This window comes from Solanum stenotomum, chromosome 10 (assembly GCF_019186545.1).
Source record: "Solanum stenotomum isolate F172 chromosome 10, ASM1918654v1, whole genome shotgun sequence".
Taxonomy (NCBI): domain Eukaryota; kingdom Viridiplantae; phylum Streptophyta; class Magnoliopsida; order Solanales; family Solanaceae; genus Solanum; species Solanum stenotomum.
The window spans coordinates 44,550,738-44,567,627 of record NC_064291.1 but is presented as its reverse complement, the minus strand read 5'-3'; the positions used below and the strand labels follow the sequence as shown (position 1 = coordinate 44,567,627).

At 32.9% G+C, this 16,890-nt stretch overlaps 1 pseudogene; it reads right to left on the bottom strand.

Annotated features, from left to right (window-relative positions):
* Positions 1 to 600: 600 nt before the first annotated feature.
* On the bottom strand, positions 601 to 13,553 carry LOC125843033 (polyphenol oxidase B, chloroplastic-like; annotated as a pseudogene).
* Positions 13,554 to 16,890: the final 3,337 nt, after the last annotated feature.

Below are 16,890 nucleotides of genomic sequence, written 5' to 3'. Positions count from 1 at the left end.
CTCCTACACTATTTAATAGTGTATTTTAAAGATATATAGATGCCTACGTAGACATCATAAATATTGCATCAATATAAATAATAATTTGTCCCGTTGAACACTTATATATCTTTAAAACACACTATTAAATAGTGCAAGGGTAATAGGTCTTGCTCAAAGTTTGAAATTGTTACAACAATTTCGATCAAAATTTGGATATATTTCATACCTTTTGCCCATTATTCATTTTATACTTAGCATGATTCTTTAAGAGATAATAATAATAATGATGAGAGATATAAAGGTAATACCAAAACTCATATTAATGGAGTAATATATAGAAAATGATTTAGAACACAAATTATTAATTGTTTTTGTCTTAATATATAAAATGTGACAAGTGAAAACTATAGTTTTGTAATATTAGACAAGCTAATAAAAGTGAACAGAGGGAATAGATTCCACCATTCCGCATTGCATGAGATGTCTTATTTTCTAGAGTTTTGTATTATCACCAAATGAAATGATAGCAAAAGAAGGGGACATAGATATTTTTAAGACAATTAATTTATAAAAAGATTACACATAAATTAAGATAAAGAGAATACGTGAGAGATTCGAACAAACATTAATGATAATTTAACCCTCGAGAAATTCAATTGCCACACTTTGGATGGAGATCACATCTCCACCCTTTTTAGGAACCACAGTTACCGTAATGGTATTATCATCTTCAAGTCCAATGTCCTCTAAAAGTTCGGTAAAGTCTAGCTGAAACGTCTCATCATAATCCATTTTCTTATTATGTGCATGAACATGGGGCAAGTTGACATAGCTCCACGCGAACTCCACCTTATCAAGCTCATTTGTATTCACATTCTCTTCCTCGTTCAGGAACACATCAAAGCTTATATATTTGCTAGTATCATACTTTAAACCCTTGAATATCAGTACCTCTTCTTTTTCATCTTTATCCTTTTGACTCCTTGACGTAGTCGGGGCCTATTGATGGAAAACGAAATTGCTTTATCGAGGTTAGCAATTGGGCATACCTTGTTTGTCGGTTTAATGTTTGATAAATCTTCTTTCCTTCCCGGCCCTTTCTTGTTGGCCTACAGTTAATCCATGGGATGTCTGCTGGCGCGTAATCATAACCCATCTTCTTCGTATCCAAACAATCTCTTACCCTCACACGGTAAAGGTTTCCATTTTCATTGTAAAAAAAGAATTCAGAGTTCAACCAATCCGTGTCTGTTATATCCCTTCTTTCCATATATTCCACATATGGTCCACATAGAAATTACCCATATCCTCACCTAATGACAGTTTTCCATCACCCAAATCCGTTTTTTGCACGGTACCAGCCCAAATGTGGACCGGAGTATGAGGGATGCTTTCAATAGTTCCCAGACCTTTGAGATCGTTTATCCCAAGGACGTAACGAGCACCAAAGAATTGCAAAGGGCATGCAGCATTAGTTATCATTAAACGGTACATAAGAGTTAAGTTGTTAGTCACCGTCTTATCAACATGCATAGTATCTTCCTCTCCGTCATTTCTAAAATCGATTATGGTTCCATTACAGACGTGTGGATTACGTCTTGCATCATAAAGGGGAGTATTTTCACGATCGAACATGGGAGGTAAACGCATACCTTTTGGATGCTCCCAATTCCAATATGGTAAAGCGAAAGTTGGATCATCAATGAGTTTTCCCAATATTCTCTCGTAGAAGTACTAGTACCATCTATGAAAGGGAAAGAAACGCCAATTGAAATGAACTTGTAAAGCATCATCACTGTAATACCCTACATTGAAGTAAGGTCATTTTTGTCTTTTGATTTTGTTTTTAAAAAAACGAAGAGGCAGATTGTTGGTTTGTTTAAAAAAAAAAAGAGAGAATAGTGGGCTAAAGGCCCAAAGCAGCGAAGGGCTGTATCAAATTAACGAAAAAAAAAGAAGAAGAAAGAGAGCAGGGAGTAGGGATTGGGAAATCAGCGTAAAACAATAATAAAGGAAGAAAGCAGTTTGAATAGATAGAGAAGAAAGAGAGGCAGTGCGAAGCAAGGGGGGGTATACGCAGAAAGAAGAGAAGGATTCAACAACAAACAACGAGTTAGACAGTAAGTTGTAATTCACTAAAAAAAAATAGCATTTAGCGACGAATTTCAACGACAAACAATATTCTGTCACTAACTAACGACGAATTAGCTACGAAAAACTAATTTGGTTGCAAAAATATCAAAGGAAATTGTAACACTCCGTATCCGAAAATAGAGAGTTCAGATTTCTGGTGTTACAGGTGGCACTCATGGACACCATCCACGGACCGTAGATGGACTCACGGTCCGTGGTTCATGACAGAAAACTTCCCCAGAACTCAGCCAGAAAATTTGGCTAAGTGTTGACCCACAGCCGAACTTACGGTCCGTAGGTCAGGTCACGGACCGTAGTTCGTGTCCGTGGATCGATACCCCAAAAGCCCAGCTTCAGTCCCGATTGACGGTTGACCAGCACAGATCGCCAATCGATCCACGGTCCGTAGGTCTGACCGTAGATGAGAATCAGCAGCCAGTTAGCTGAAAATTGTTGATGGATCAACTTCAGATGGTCATAACTTTTAGCACAAAATGAATTAGGTGTCCCATGACCTATGATATGATATATAATTGAATTATTTTTCCAACGCCACCAAGTTTGCTAAATTCCGACCTCCGAGTAAAAAGTTAAGCTCGTTTTAGTGAAGCCCTGTCGGGCAGACTCTACCTACGGACCCAATCGACGGACCGTAGATTGAGTGACGGATCGTAGGTCCAATCCGTCAGTCACTCCGACAGCAATTAAGTCAGGGGTCTTTTGGTCCTTTCCTATTTCGTTTAACCCCTAAGATACGTCGTTTAGACCCTAAATCATGAGGTTTTAGTTAGTTTAAGCTTAGAAACATAACTAGAACTTACCTTAGTCAAAAATATTAATCAAAACTTAGAAAATTAGAAGCAAGAGAGGAGAAAAAGGTCAAGAACCCTAGTTCAAGAACGCAACAAGGTTCCATCAGTTCCAGCCCCGAAATCAAAAGATTTCTCCGTGGAATTCATTACCAGGGATGTGGGATTCACTAGTGGGTTCCTTTCGCCGATTAGGTCCCTAGAATTCAGTCAGTTTCTTGATTCCCTTATTATGAAAAGACTTAGGGTTTCTAGAATTACAGCAGATCATCATGAATTAGTTATTAACATGTTCCAAATCAGATTAACATGTTACTACATCGTTTCTCGCATGAACTTCAGAACCCTAGCTATGTATTTCTTTAGTTCTTGAATTACACATGTTAGGTCAGATATTTCAGTTATTCAGTTATACATGGCTCAGTTATTAATGCATCATTATCAGATTAATTGTTGCATTCTCAGTTTGCATGTTCAGTTCGAGCTATCCAGTAACTTACAGAAATTCAGTCATAATCTGTTAATCACTTAATCTATTAAGAGTAGCATAATACCGAGTTGGACTAGGGTTCAGCGTACCTATATAGTCCCAGAACTACGAGCCACGTAGGTGTAAGTCCCCTCTGTGGGCAACATCAGTTTAGTGATCATGTCAGCATGCTTCTATACCTCTGGTAGGGTATATTGGTCCTCTCGATGGGGCCTATACATCAGACTCCACATTTAGCTCATGTGGTTTTATGTCGGTTATTAGTAGCTCCCACAGTTCAGTCAGACTCTATTGCATTGACCATATTTCAGTACAGTCAGTATTCAGTCTCAACATGTTATAAATTTGGTCATTGCATCAGTTAGCTCAGTATTCAGATTATTACTCTATTTCTTTGTTCAGTTATATGTTATTTCAGTTTTACTATATCTTGCATGCTCAGTACCTTTCAAGTATTGACGCATACGTGCGCTACATCTTCTCGTGATGTAGGTTTAGGTTCTCACCATCCAGATCACGCTTAGATTGATTTTCGATCTTCAATTCAGCAGCATCAGTGGTGAGTCCTCATTCTTCGAGGACTAGTGACATGTTTATCTTTGTTGCTTTTAGTCTTTAGTTTTAGTTTTGCTAGACCTAGTTGGGGCATGTCTCAAGAATTCTAGTCAGATTAGAGACTTATTTCAGACATAGTTAGATTCAGCTCAGTATTGAGCTAATAACTTCTTTGTATTGAACTCATCAGTTTTCATATATCTCAGTTATAGTATATGGGTATTCCCCATCTCTTCAGTTTATTTATGATTTAGCTTCCGCATCAGTTTATTATCTTTAGTATGCTCATGATCATGCCAGCAGGGTTAGCTTGGGATCACTTGTGGTCCTAGGTCTCGTGTCCGCGTCTCGGGGGTAGCTCGGGGCGTGACAAAACTTGGTATCAGAGCCCTAGTTTAAGTGTCGTAGGATGGTTGAAAAGCCGCACTAGGTAGAGTCATTTTCATGGATGTGTAGTGCGCACCACATCTAATGAGAGGGAGGCTACAAAGTGTCTTAGGAAAAATCTTCATTTTCTTGTTACTCTTATCGTGCGTAAGGTATGATCTAATTCCATTCTAACTCGACGTTCTACGTTTCAGTGATCATGCCTTCTCGTAGAGCTAACATCAGGAATGCGAATGCCAGGAATGCAAACGCAGCTCCTCCAGTCCCTAATCAAGAAGTGTCGAATGTTGAATTCAGGAATGCCATTCAGATGCTGGCTCAGAGTGTGGCCAACCAGAACAATCAGCGGGCTCCAGTTATGGTAAATGCCAGTGTTGGGTCAGCTGTAGCCAGGGTGGAGACTTTGTTAGGATGAATCCGCCAAAGTTCTTAGGATCACAAGTTGGAGAAGATCCCTAGAATTTCTTGGATGAGATCAAGAAGATCTTTGAGGTGATGCAGGTCACTGGGAATGATCGGGTTGAGTTGGCATCTTACCAGCTGAAAGATGTGGTTCATATCTGGTACACGCATTGGAAAGAGAACAGGGGTACAGTTTTTTACCCTTAATTTAAATATATCTCAATTATAAACTACCTTGATTCGTTTTACTTAAAAATTTATTATTTTAAACCTCAATTGTCTAAATGACATTTACTGATTGTAAAAACTCATGTAAAATGATTGCAAAGTTTTATTTGAGATTATGAATCACGCTTCTATGTTTTATTTAGTATCGTGTTTGAAACTTACTTCTCCTCTATGTTTTATTCAATTTCGTAACGATTATCTGTTGTAGCAAAATAATTTTTTTCTTTTGTAAGTATCGATCACCATATTAAAGAAACCTAAATATTTTTTTTTTTTAGAAACAAGTAGTTTCATTTTTAAATGGTGTGCCTAATCAGGAAACACCATTTTATTTTAAAACAATAGCTCTACGGGCGTCCCCACCTACCACCATTTTCACATCACATGACCAACAAGAGGCCTCCCCACCTACTACCATTTTCACATCACATGACCAACAAGAGGTGTGTGGATCCCATGCATCAGGTTTTTGAACTGATTATTCCTATTTAGGCTATAGGTTCATTTTTATTTTTTAAAATTAGTAATTGATTGGTTTGCTCAGTCTTCTTATTTAATACTACTTTATAAACTAAAATATCTTTAACTTTTGTTTTCTCTGAATATAATATCTAAGACATAAGTTAAAAAAACTTCATCTTATCTAATAAAATGCTAAGATTTGAAGTGGTCCTAAGGGCATCTCCAATCCTACACTCTATTTTACTCTCCAAATATAGAGTTCTTTATTTTTTTCAGACAATAAAGAGTATGAATAGTAGTTCTCCAAATTTAAAGAACTACTATTCAACTTTCTATAATTGGAGAGTAGAAGGTAAAATAGAGAGTGATTGGAGAGGACATTCTCTATTTTACTCTCTAAATATAGAGAATGGAGAGTAAAATAGAATAGGGTCGGAGACGATTTAAACTTCCTATGAGCCGGTGGGCACCAGAGTAGTCAATTGTCATATTTAGTTTAAGTAATAAAGTGATAAAATTTGTACCTTGTACTATCAAAAGTTATTACTTCTATTTTCAAAGAGAAGTGTATATATATATATATATATATGCATGAAAAATAATACTCCATGAAAGTGCATTATCTTTTTTCTCTCTGACCCAAAAAGTGGAATTTAACTTTTTATAAAATGAGAAATGACTCAATTTTAGAATTGGGGAAAAGGCTAAATATATCCCTTCATTATCGTAAATAGTATGTAAATATCATCCGTCATACTTTATGTTTCTATATATATCTTTGTATAACGAATCTTTTTCAACTTTTTACTCCATTTTTAAAAGGTGATTTTACTTTTTCCTTATACTAGAAATCCGCGCCTAGGGCTGGAATTTAATGTCACGTAATTTATAAAAATACTACTTGAAACCTATCAGTCATTAAAACTAATTAAAACATTATATTATCTTACATACAAGATTACGTAGTAACGAATATTAATAATTTTATAATTTATCATTTTGCTTCCAGGAAGTGTTACTATTTGATATTTTTGGGAAATCAAATGAACATCAACCTGAGATATTAAATTTTTGAGTAAATAAATAATCGTTGGTGAATGATAAATCGTTGGGAAATCCCTCTATTTATAGACAACAAAGGGTAGTGTGAACAAATGTTTATTGTGCCTTATCGGAAAGGTCACAACTCTTTGGAAAAGTTATAACCCTTCAGAAATTTCACAACCTTTCATAAAAGTCACAACTCTTCATAAAAGTCATAACTCTTCATAAAAGTCACAATTTTTCATGAAAGTCACAACTGTAAAAACCAAGAAAAAATTTAAACTAGGAGTCGAACCATCCTTCGTTGTGAGTAGGATTTTACTAAGGAATTTAAAATTTCATAAGTATTAAGGTCAGGTCACTAGATGTAGCACCTTGAGTTCCAAAAAGAACTAAATTGGAAATAGCAAAATCTGAAATTTTGCAAGTTATGCTTAATTTATGAGTTTTGGGTCAACTTGAAACGACTGCAACTCTCGGTACATGATGAGTTAGGTGGGCTACAAGATAGCTAATGAAAGGTCTTTGAATTATCTTTTCAACTCCATCGAGTTTGCTAAGTTTCGAGTTCATATGAGTGAGATATGCCTTTTTTAAGTTAAGTTGTCCAGTTAAGGAAAGTTACCCGAAATTAGTAAGGGGTATTTTGGTCTTTTCCTTACCAAATCAGATTTAATTCGTTTTTAGTATGGTTTTAAGGGTCTAATCTTATTAGGTTCAGTTTTATAACCCTAATATACGCCTAGGGTTTTAGTTGAGAGTTCAAGAAGAGAAAAAAAAAGAGAAAAGAGGAGAAAAAAGGCGAGGATCAAAAGATTCGTCGAGAGTCTTGCATTTTGTTGCGGATTTTCTCCATGGGTTTAATTCCTAAGAGGTCTGTAAGCTTCCATAGTGTTGGGTTCGTTCACCCACATGCCAATCATGATTATTCAGCGTAATTTTGTTCTTGAAATTTAAGGATTAAAGTTCTTGACGAGTTCTTGATAAGTGTTCTTGAAGTTTCCTTATCGATTAAGTTTTGATGTAAGATTCTACTTGGGTCAACTTCAAACGACCATATCTCTTAGAATATAAAAAGTTACGTGAGCCATAACCTATCCAATTAAAGGTGTTTGAATCTACTTTCCAACGCCGCCAAGTTCGCGTCAACCCATTTTCTGAGTAAACCATTATGACTATTATAGTAACCTATACAGTGCTCTTACAAATTTAGCCGACGGGAAAACATTAAAAAGAGTTGTTTTTATTTTTTTACCTCCAAGAAAATCCTAAACGAATTTCTTGACTAATAAAAGGCTTAAAAGAATCAGATTTTCATCTTTTAATCCATCATTCTCTTCTCTCTTAAACCCTCGGGCAAAACACTAAGGAAAAATTAAAGTAGAAGACTCCATTTAAGATTCTTTCAATATTTTTCAAGATTCTTCTTCAAGGTAAGTCTTTCTCCAAGAAATCCATTCTTTTCAACTCAAATTCCTCCATACAATAATGAATCACTAATGAAAATCATAAATCTTGGCCATAGAGATTTCAAGAAACTAATTTAAGAATCTCAAGAAAGGTTTTCTTGATTGTTTACCTTCAAGCCTGGATTTCAAGGCTTCTAATCAAGTTCTTCTTCAAGATTATTCAAGATTCTTCAAGAACCTTGTTTTTTTTCAAGTATGTAAGGCTATCATAGTTAAGGCTATCATAGTGTTGGACTAGTTCGTCCTCACGCCCTACATTTTCTTTCAAATCAGTAAAAGAGAAATCTAGGATTCTACCCCTAGATTTGAGTATTCTTAAGATAAGTTGATTTGAGTTCTTGAGTTCATGGTTATTATAAAAATACTATTCCTAATTATTGAGTTTTAAACTAAGTTTTGAGGAAGTAAGTATGAGAATGAGAAGAGTCGTATACCTAAGTTCCATATTGTTATTTAGACCCTTGAGTCGAGTCATTCATGCCCATAAATTCCGCATGAACTCCATCAATTGAGTATCTTTGAGAGGAGTAGCATCTTCGAGGTTTTAAGTCTTTGAGCATTGAGTTCCTAATCCTTCTGAGATTATATTCCTACTAATGGGACTACTACATGTTACATATGAAGCCCTTGAGTTGAGTTGTTCATGCCCATAATTCTACATGAACCCTATGAGTCGAGCAATCTAGAGATGAGTAGTATCATTGAGTTTTGAGTACTGAGATTTTTTATTTCTATTAAGATCCCTAAGTTGAGTTGTTCATGTCCATAATTCCGCATGAACCCTATGATTTGAGTTGTAAATTTTAAAAAGCTTTTTAAAGCCAAAACTTGAGTTCTTAAACAGAGTTTTGAGAAAGTAAAGATGAGTTTTGAGAAAAGAGTTTTCTAAAACATGATTAGTATGACAATCGAGTATGTCATCAATGTATGAGCAGTATGGTATCTAGATATACCATTAATGTTTATGCAGTATGACATCTCGAGTCATCAATGATCATATTATAATATGATTTTGAAATGTTTTTGAGAAAGAGCAGAGTTGAGTTCATTTTATTTAAAATGATATATATATGGGAACTAAGTATTTCCAAGAATAAATGTTTTCACATTTAAGGTGAAAGGAAACTGAGATTTCCAAAAGAGTTTTGAGCAATTTGAGTATCATCTCTTCTAAGAGAAAGATTTTTGAGTAATTATCTCAAACCACAGAAAGAGTTATGTTTTTAAACATATGAGCTAGTATATTTTGGGAGTAGTATTGAGCACCAATAGGGGGGAGAGTTGAGATAATTCAAAGCCCCATAAACCATGTGGCCAACGTTGGTAGAAAGGATTATACTTTTTAGATGATTCCTCAATGTTTTTTTAGCATAGACTAGTGAATTCACTTAGTGAGTAGGTCTTATACTCTAGCAAAGTATAGGACAGTTCTGGCAGCGTGAGCAAGACATTGTTTCATCACATAACTCATAGTGATGGTTATCAGTTAGAGAAACTCCCACAGAGATATTTGTATTTTTATATAAAAAGAGTTTACTTGTATTTTCATATACAAACATAGTTTATATTGTATCCTTGCATACAAACTGAGTATATTGTATTCTTAAATACATTGAGTTGCTTTCTACTGTTTTAAAAGCTTTCCATATATTGCATCTCTTATTGTTGCTTTATATTGAGTTGAATATCCCGAATTGAGTACCCAGAGTCGAGTATCTTATTATTGAGTTCAGTCTTATTTCACTAAGTTGAATATCTTATCTTTGGGTTGAGTATCTTATTCTTGAGTTGAGTTTAGTTGAGTGAGTTGAGAAAAGGTAACTATGTTTCCTTTTTATCAAGTTCAAACTTATGTTATGCTTTAGAATTCCCCTTACATGCTCGTACATTTCACGTACTGAGCCATTTGGCCTGCATCGTTTCATGATGCAGATACATATATTCAGGGTCATCAACAAGTGCTTCGTTGATACCATATACATGCAGTTCGAGTTAGCTATGGTAAGCCTCCTTGCTTTCAGAGGGTTCCACTTGTCCTTTCAGTTATATCAGTTGTTAGGATATCGTGGGTCTTGTCCGGACTTCCATCTTTGTCATTTTGAGGCTTCATAGATAGACAACAGAGTTTCAGAAGTATGTTCATTTATTTTGTTAACACTCTGTTTGGATCATTGTAACCCATTGTTTCATGATGTATTGTATTGTACTCTTGTATGGTAGATACATTGTTTGGCTAGAGTATTGTTTGTTGTTGTTTAATAACATTTTAATTGTTTGGTTTGATTGTATCGTATTGTATTGTAATTTATAAATTTACTAAAATATCCTTAATTATTCTAGGGTAGGAGGTTTGAGTAGAATTAAATAATATAAGGTAAAGGGTAAAATAGTATTTTGAAATATTATGTAAAGATATAATTGGAAAAATAAATTAAGTAACAATGGAAACACACCAAATCGGTTGTTCCATAAAATAGGGGTTTTCATTGTTACGTAACAACGAAATTTAACAATACAATACATTTTAAGTAACAATCAAAACAAACATTGTAGGTATAGTAACGATACAATACAATACAATGGGTAACAATTATCCAAACAGGGTGTAAATGTTTTAAAGACTTAAGTTGCCTATTTTATGGCAAGTTGAATAATTTATTTTTATTCAGAGTTTTTCTTAAAGCTTTGTATTTCAGTTTCATGAATTTTTATTCAGTTTTAAGCTTTGTATGCTTGAGTTAGTCTTCCGCTTGTAGTCAGCCAGGATGAGGGTTCGCTTGGGGACCAACAATGGTTCTCGAGTGCCGGCCACGTCTAGGGTGTAGGCTCGGGTCGTGACAATAACTTTTCATGAAAGGGGAAAACTAGTTTTAAAAATAAATAAATTAAAAGAAAATCATGGTTTGTGGTGACGCCATGTAGGCGGGCCTATGGTTCTCTTTTATATATATAAACAAGGTGGCAAACCATTTTCAACTGCAAAATTCAAAAAGGGAAATAATTTATCATTATTTCGTATCTAATTAAATATTTTCACATAAATTGTGGTGTGTGAAATATTTATTTATTTAAAAATAGGTTTTAGCAAACAAAATTTCCAATCACAAATTTCAACATTATTATGTTTCAACATAATTTCAACTTAAATACACTTTTATAACTTAATTAACTTCAAATACTATATCATCTTTTTAAAAATATTAACTAATTCATGTCGAAATGCTTGCTTAAGAACGTATAAGGTTTGGAGCTTAATTAACAATGTAAAAGTGAAAGGAAAAACTAATAATAGCTTGTTCAATCGAGTTTTAGAGGTCAAAAAATACTTATTCATTAAAAATTAGGTATTTGATCTAAGTTTTGATAGAAAATAAGTTCTTCACAAACTTAAAAATGTAGTTCTTCCTTTTAAAGTTTTTTCTGAGATAAATATATTCTTAAATGTTTGATCAAACACTAATTATTACTTAAAAATAGTTTTAAATTTATTGACAAAACACCAAACTACTTCTTATCAAAAATATTTTGTCGATTCTAATAGTAATACTTTTAGGGAAAAACCTTTTTACTTTCCGCCTAATTTCAGAAAAGGACAATAATTACGATGAAGAAGATTTAAAAACATGTGGGGAATTTAATTCATGGGTTGGGCAAAAAATAATCGTGTCTGGAAGTATAATGTAATTACTTTAAATAATTCAGCCTTTTTCAGTCGATGCAATACAGACCACATGACTTTATTTCTCTTTTTCAGATTTTGAACGTACAATTTGGAAAAATAAGAAGCTTGATTTGACATTTACCAGAGTGAAATGTGAATAAGATAAATAATACTTTCGTCCATATCAATTTACTTTTAACTTGAAACAAATTTTTTAAAAAAGGTAATATAAAATATGGACGTAAACCGCACTTAAAAAACATTCATATCATCGAGAATGTAAACTGTACTAGACAAACTCTATGCGACAAGCTTGATTCAGAAGATACCAAGGAGGAACCGATCCTAGATAACTATCCTCCTAATCAACTGAGTCATTGCGAAGGACATTTTGTGGTGTTTAGCATGCTACATATATAATATTATTGGCTGAAAAGTTATTTTATTGCAGCAGCAATATAGATGGTAGATTGACTTGACCATATTCTCCTTTACTGACCGCCAAGTTCTCGCTTAACAGTTCACACATGTTGCCGCTGAAACCATCACGTGGACTTCTATCCTTTGTTCTTTTAATGCTTTCCTTGTCAATTTGTAAGAAAAATAGGTAATTATACGTACCCGCGCGTTGCGCGAATATTATAAAATGTTAAAGTTATAATTTAATTTTTTTTTAAAAGTGTAATTAAATATTTGAGATGAGGAACATGTATTATTTAAAATAAAAATAAATAATTTTTTTTTGTTTTTGGAAATATATGAAAAATATATAAAACTTTGATTGAATATTTAAAATTTATTATGCGTCAAGTTAATAAGGATAGTCGAATGAAAGCAAGCCATGATATAGTAAAAGTTCTATAAGAGGTTTATAAATTTTAATAATGCACAACTTAAATATATTTAAAAAATTATATTATTTTTGATTTACTATAAATATGTACAATAAATTTTGAAGAAAGAAATAACACGTATTAAATAAAAATTAATATAAATTATAATAATTACTAAAACCTTAATATATTTAAAAACGTGATATAAATTACATTTATTATAATCTCAACAATTAAATTAAGTTGAAATGGAATGAGTAATAAATAATTTATTGATTTAATAATGTATTAAAGTAAGATGTGACAACGAAATGATATTTTAGGAATATTGATGCGCGTGCCTGCAGTATATATTTATTGCAAGTCATTAATGTGTGTGCTTGTATGTATACTAGTTATTAGGTTCCCGCGCCAGCGCGGGCCCAATGTATATTACTTCCTCCGTCNCTTATATATATATATATATATATATATATATATATTAATATTAATTATATTATATATAGTAATATATATGATATATGATTTAAACAAAATAAAAGTAGGTGGGCCATGGTGCCACGTGTCGAAAGAAGAGTGAATTTTATTCACTCTTCTTATATAGTAATGTATTTATTAGTTTTATTAAAATATGGTCAATCTAAGTGGTCGTTTGGTAGAGTGTATTAAAAAAAATAACGCATACATTAGCATTGTGTATTACTAGTACCTTGTTTGGTACTCTTTTCCAACCTATGTATAACTAATACTTGCATTAGTTATACACTCTATTGTGTATTAAGGTGTGTATTGCTAATACCATGGATTTCTAGGTATTAGCAATGCAATGGTTTTAATGCATGCATTAGATTAACTAATGATAAAACTACCCTCTAATAATAATAATAATTATTATTATAATAATAATAATAGATAGTCCAGGCCAGTATATGAAAGATAGCCGAAGAAATTCGTTGGATTACCCATAAGGAAGGGCGGAGCCGGGCGGACCAGGATAGTAGGGATTTTCATATACTGTTGCCAGGACTAGTTATGACTATAAAGGTTCCTAATAGTCTAACTGTTGTGCGATCCGTTTTCGTATGGTATCAGAGCCATGGACTTATAATAACTATAGGTGCTACAGTTCAACACAGTTTTTATTATGAATGTTTTAAAGAAAAGGTCTACTGTTAAAAACAGTAGAAAGGAAGAATATGATATACCTCAACATCTTGATCTACTTAATAAGTGGATAATTCCAAAAATTTCACCTAGAATTATATATCAAATGGGTACCTTTGAGAAACTAGGTCTCAAACAGGTGGTTAAAACCACAGAAGAAACTATCACTATTGATAGTGACAACCAGACTTTTAGATTATTATCTGATAACGACATTGCCCCTTATAGGGATATTTATAGATTCATGCATATTGGTTTAGTACAAGTTGCTTTTAAACCCCTTACTTTAAGAGGGTTACCAGAAAGCTTCATAGCAGCTTTACGTGATGGCAGAAATCATAATTGGAAGAAGTCTCTAATAGGGACAATTCAAACTAGTCTAGTGTATGGGCCAGTTTATTTTAATGTTTATCCTAATTTACAAATTTCCCTACAGGATGAGAACTCATTAAGTTCCCTTATATTAAATGTCAAACTTCATGGTTATGATTATATGCCTGGCACTGAAGTTGTTTGTGTATGTTATAGAATTTATTATAAATTATTGCATACTTTAAATCCTATGTGTAAAATAATTGATTTTAAAAATGAAACTATTTTAATAGAAACTAACTTTGATAAATCCAAGGTAGTTACTAGAAGACCCATCAAGTGGGAAGTAATTGATTTTCCACAAGAGTGGGTCATTGAGAATGCTACGCAGCCTCAAAATAATATTAATACAGAAGTTTCTGAAATTGAACAGTTAAATGATGGAACTGTTAAAATCAGATTTCATGAGCCTACTAATATGTGTATTGAGAATCGTAACATGTCTTCTAGAATGACTAGATCTAACTCTTCTTATATTTCACCTATTGATTATATTGTGCAAGTTCCTTCTCGGGCGTCTACTTCTCAAATTAGAGAAACATATAGATGTGACAATATAAAAATTGATAAAGATAATATAGCTTAACCAATTCGGAGAGCTAGTTCCGATTTAGATATAACTGAATCTGAAATGAATTTTCCAGATGGAATAACAGGTTAAACTTGTTTTTATGACTAACAAAATTATTGATTTTAGTCTGGGATCTCCGGCAAGAGCTTGTATTGCTAAAGATTTTCAAAGAAAAAAATGGGAACTCTTTAGAAAATGGTTTTTCAATAACTTTAATAAAGCTGAACAACATGATTTTCAAGAAGAATTTTATAAAGATCTTATAAATTCAGGAATGAATCACTTAATAGCATTTGTTCCATGGTTTATGTGCAAACATGTTCATAATTATATTTCTATGATTGAAAGAGATTTTACTCTTAGTAATGGAGAAATTACTAAAGCAGTCTTTTCTCCTCAACAGTCTTTTCAGATTAATAAAAATGATAAGATTGTTAACTTCAATGCTTTTTCAAAATTATTTGAAAATGACACTGCTTTAGTGACTACTCAACATATTAATGTTATGATTAAGCAAATTAATTATGCTAATATTTATATGAGCATTTTGGGTGATCATATTGTCTCTCTACATGACAAAGTTGATAAGATTATCTCCCTTTTACCTACCAAGTTAAAAGGAAAAGAGAAAATTGCTCATAGCAGTTTACAACCACCTCCTGAGATTGAAGACTTCAAGATTAAAAATTATTCAGATCTTGAACATTTCTTAGAAAAGAAGTTTAAAGGTGGTGGAGTTCAGCCTTTAAATGCTGAAAACTTTGAGGAAGGAGAACCTAGCAATAAAAAGGAATTTTATGATAGTATTAATAAGATATCTGAGAAATATGCTAGGAAACCTTACCAAAGGATATTCTATTATCCTAGACCCACTCCCCAAGATGTTCTACTTGAAGAACATGAACATATTATAACTAATAGTTATAATGGAAAAGAAATCTATGAATGGAATATAGATGGTTATACCGATAGACAAATTTATACAACTGTTCATAGAATGTTGATGTACAGTACTATCTGTAAAACCAATAAAAATAGCGATAAGACTATTGCTGATATGATAACAGCAGGTTTTACAGGCCAATTAAAAGGATGGTGGGATAATTATCTCAACCAGGAACAAAGAGATAGGGTTTTAATGGCGGTAAAACAAGAAGGAGATCAAGTCTCTTAAAATGCAGTTTATACACTGGTTTTAAATATTATTGAACATTTCTCAGGAAGATGGTCAGATAATAGTGAGACCATTAAAACTCTTCTCTAAAACTTGAGATGTAAGACTCTTACATNAGGATGTTCTATTATCCTAGACCCACTCCCCAAGATGTTCTACTTGAAGAACATGAACATATTATAACTAATAGTTATAATGGAAAAGAAATCTATGAATGGAATATAGATGGTTATACCGATAGACAAATTTATACAACTGTTCATAGAATGTTAATGTACAGTACTATCTGTAAAACCAATAAAAATAGCGATAAGACTATTGCTGCTATGATAACAGCAGGTTTTACTGGCCAATTAAAAGGATGGTGGGATAATTATCTCAACCAGGAACAAAGAGATAGGGTTTTAATGGCGGTAAAATAAGAAGGAGATCAATTCTCTCAAAATGCAGTTTATACACTGGTTTTAAATATTATTGAACATTTCTCAGGAAGATGGTCAGATAATAGTGAGACCATTAAAACTCTTCTCCAAAACTTGAGATGTAAGACTCTTACATCTTTCAGGTACTATAAGGATGTTTTCCTTTGTAGGGTTATGGAATTAACAGAGTGTAATAACACTCATTGGAAATCAAAATTTATAGATGGATTACCAACTTTATTTGCTGAAAGAGTCAGGAAGGCCATAAGAGGAGATAATCATAGTATTAATTATGATGATTATACGTATGGAAAACTTATAAGTGCTTGTGTACAGGAAGGTCTATCCTTATGTAATGAAATTAAGTTGAATCAACAGATTAAGCGACATCGCTTAAATGAAAGGAAACAATTAGGAGAATTTTGCGAACAATTTGCATTTGATATTCCTAAAAATAAATCGAAAGATAAGGAGGACACTCATCATAAGAAGAAGAAATCTTCAAAAAAGGATTATGAAAAATGGAAAAAAAAGAGAATCGAAAAGAAGCTTAGGAGAGCTAAGGAAGGTAAAGGAGACTCTTCTAGAAGAAAGAAAAAGTATCGACAAAATTATAATAAATCAGATACTTGTCACAAATGTGGAAGATTTGGTCATTATGCCAAGGATTGCAGAGTCAAGGAAAAGATTAAAAGTCTTGACATAGAAGATAATATGAAGGATTCTCTTTAT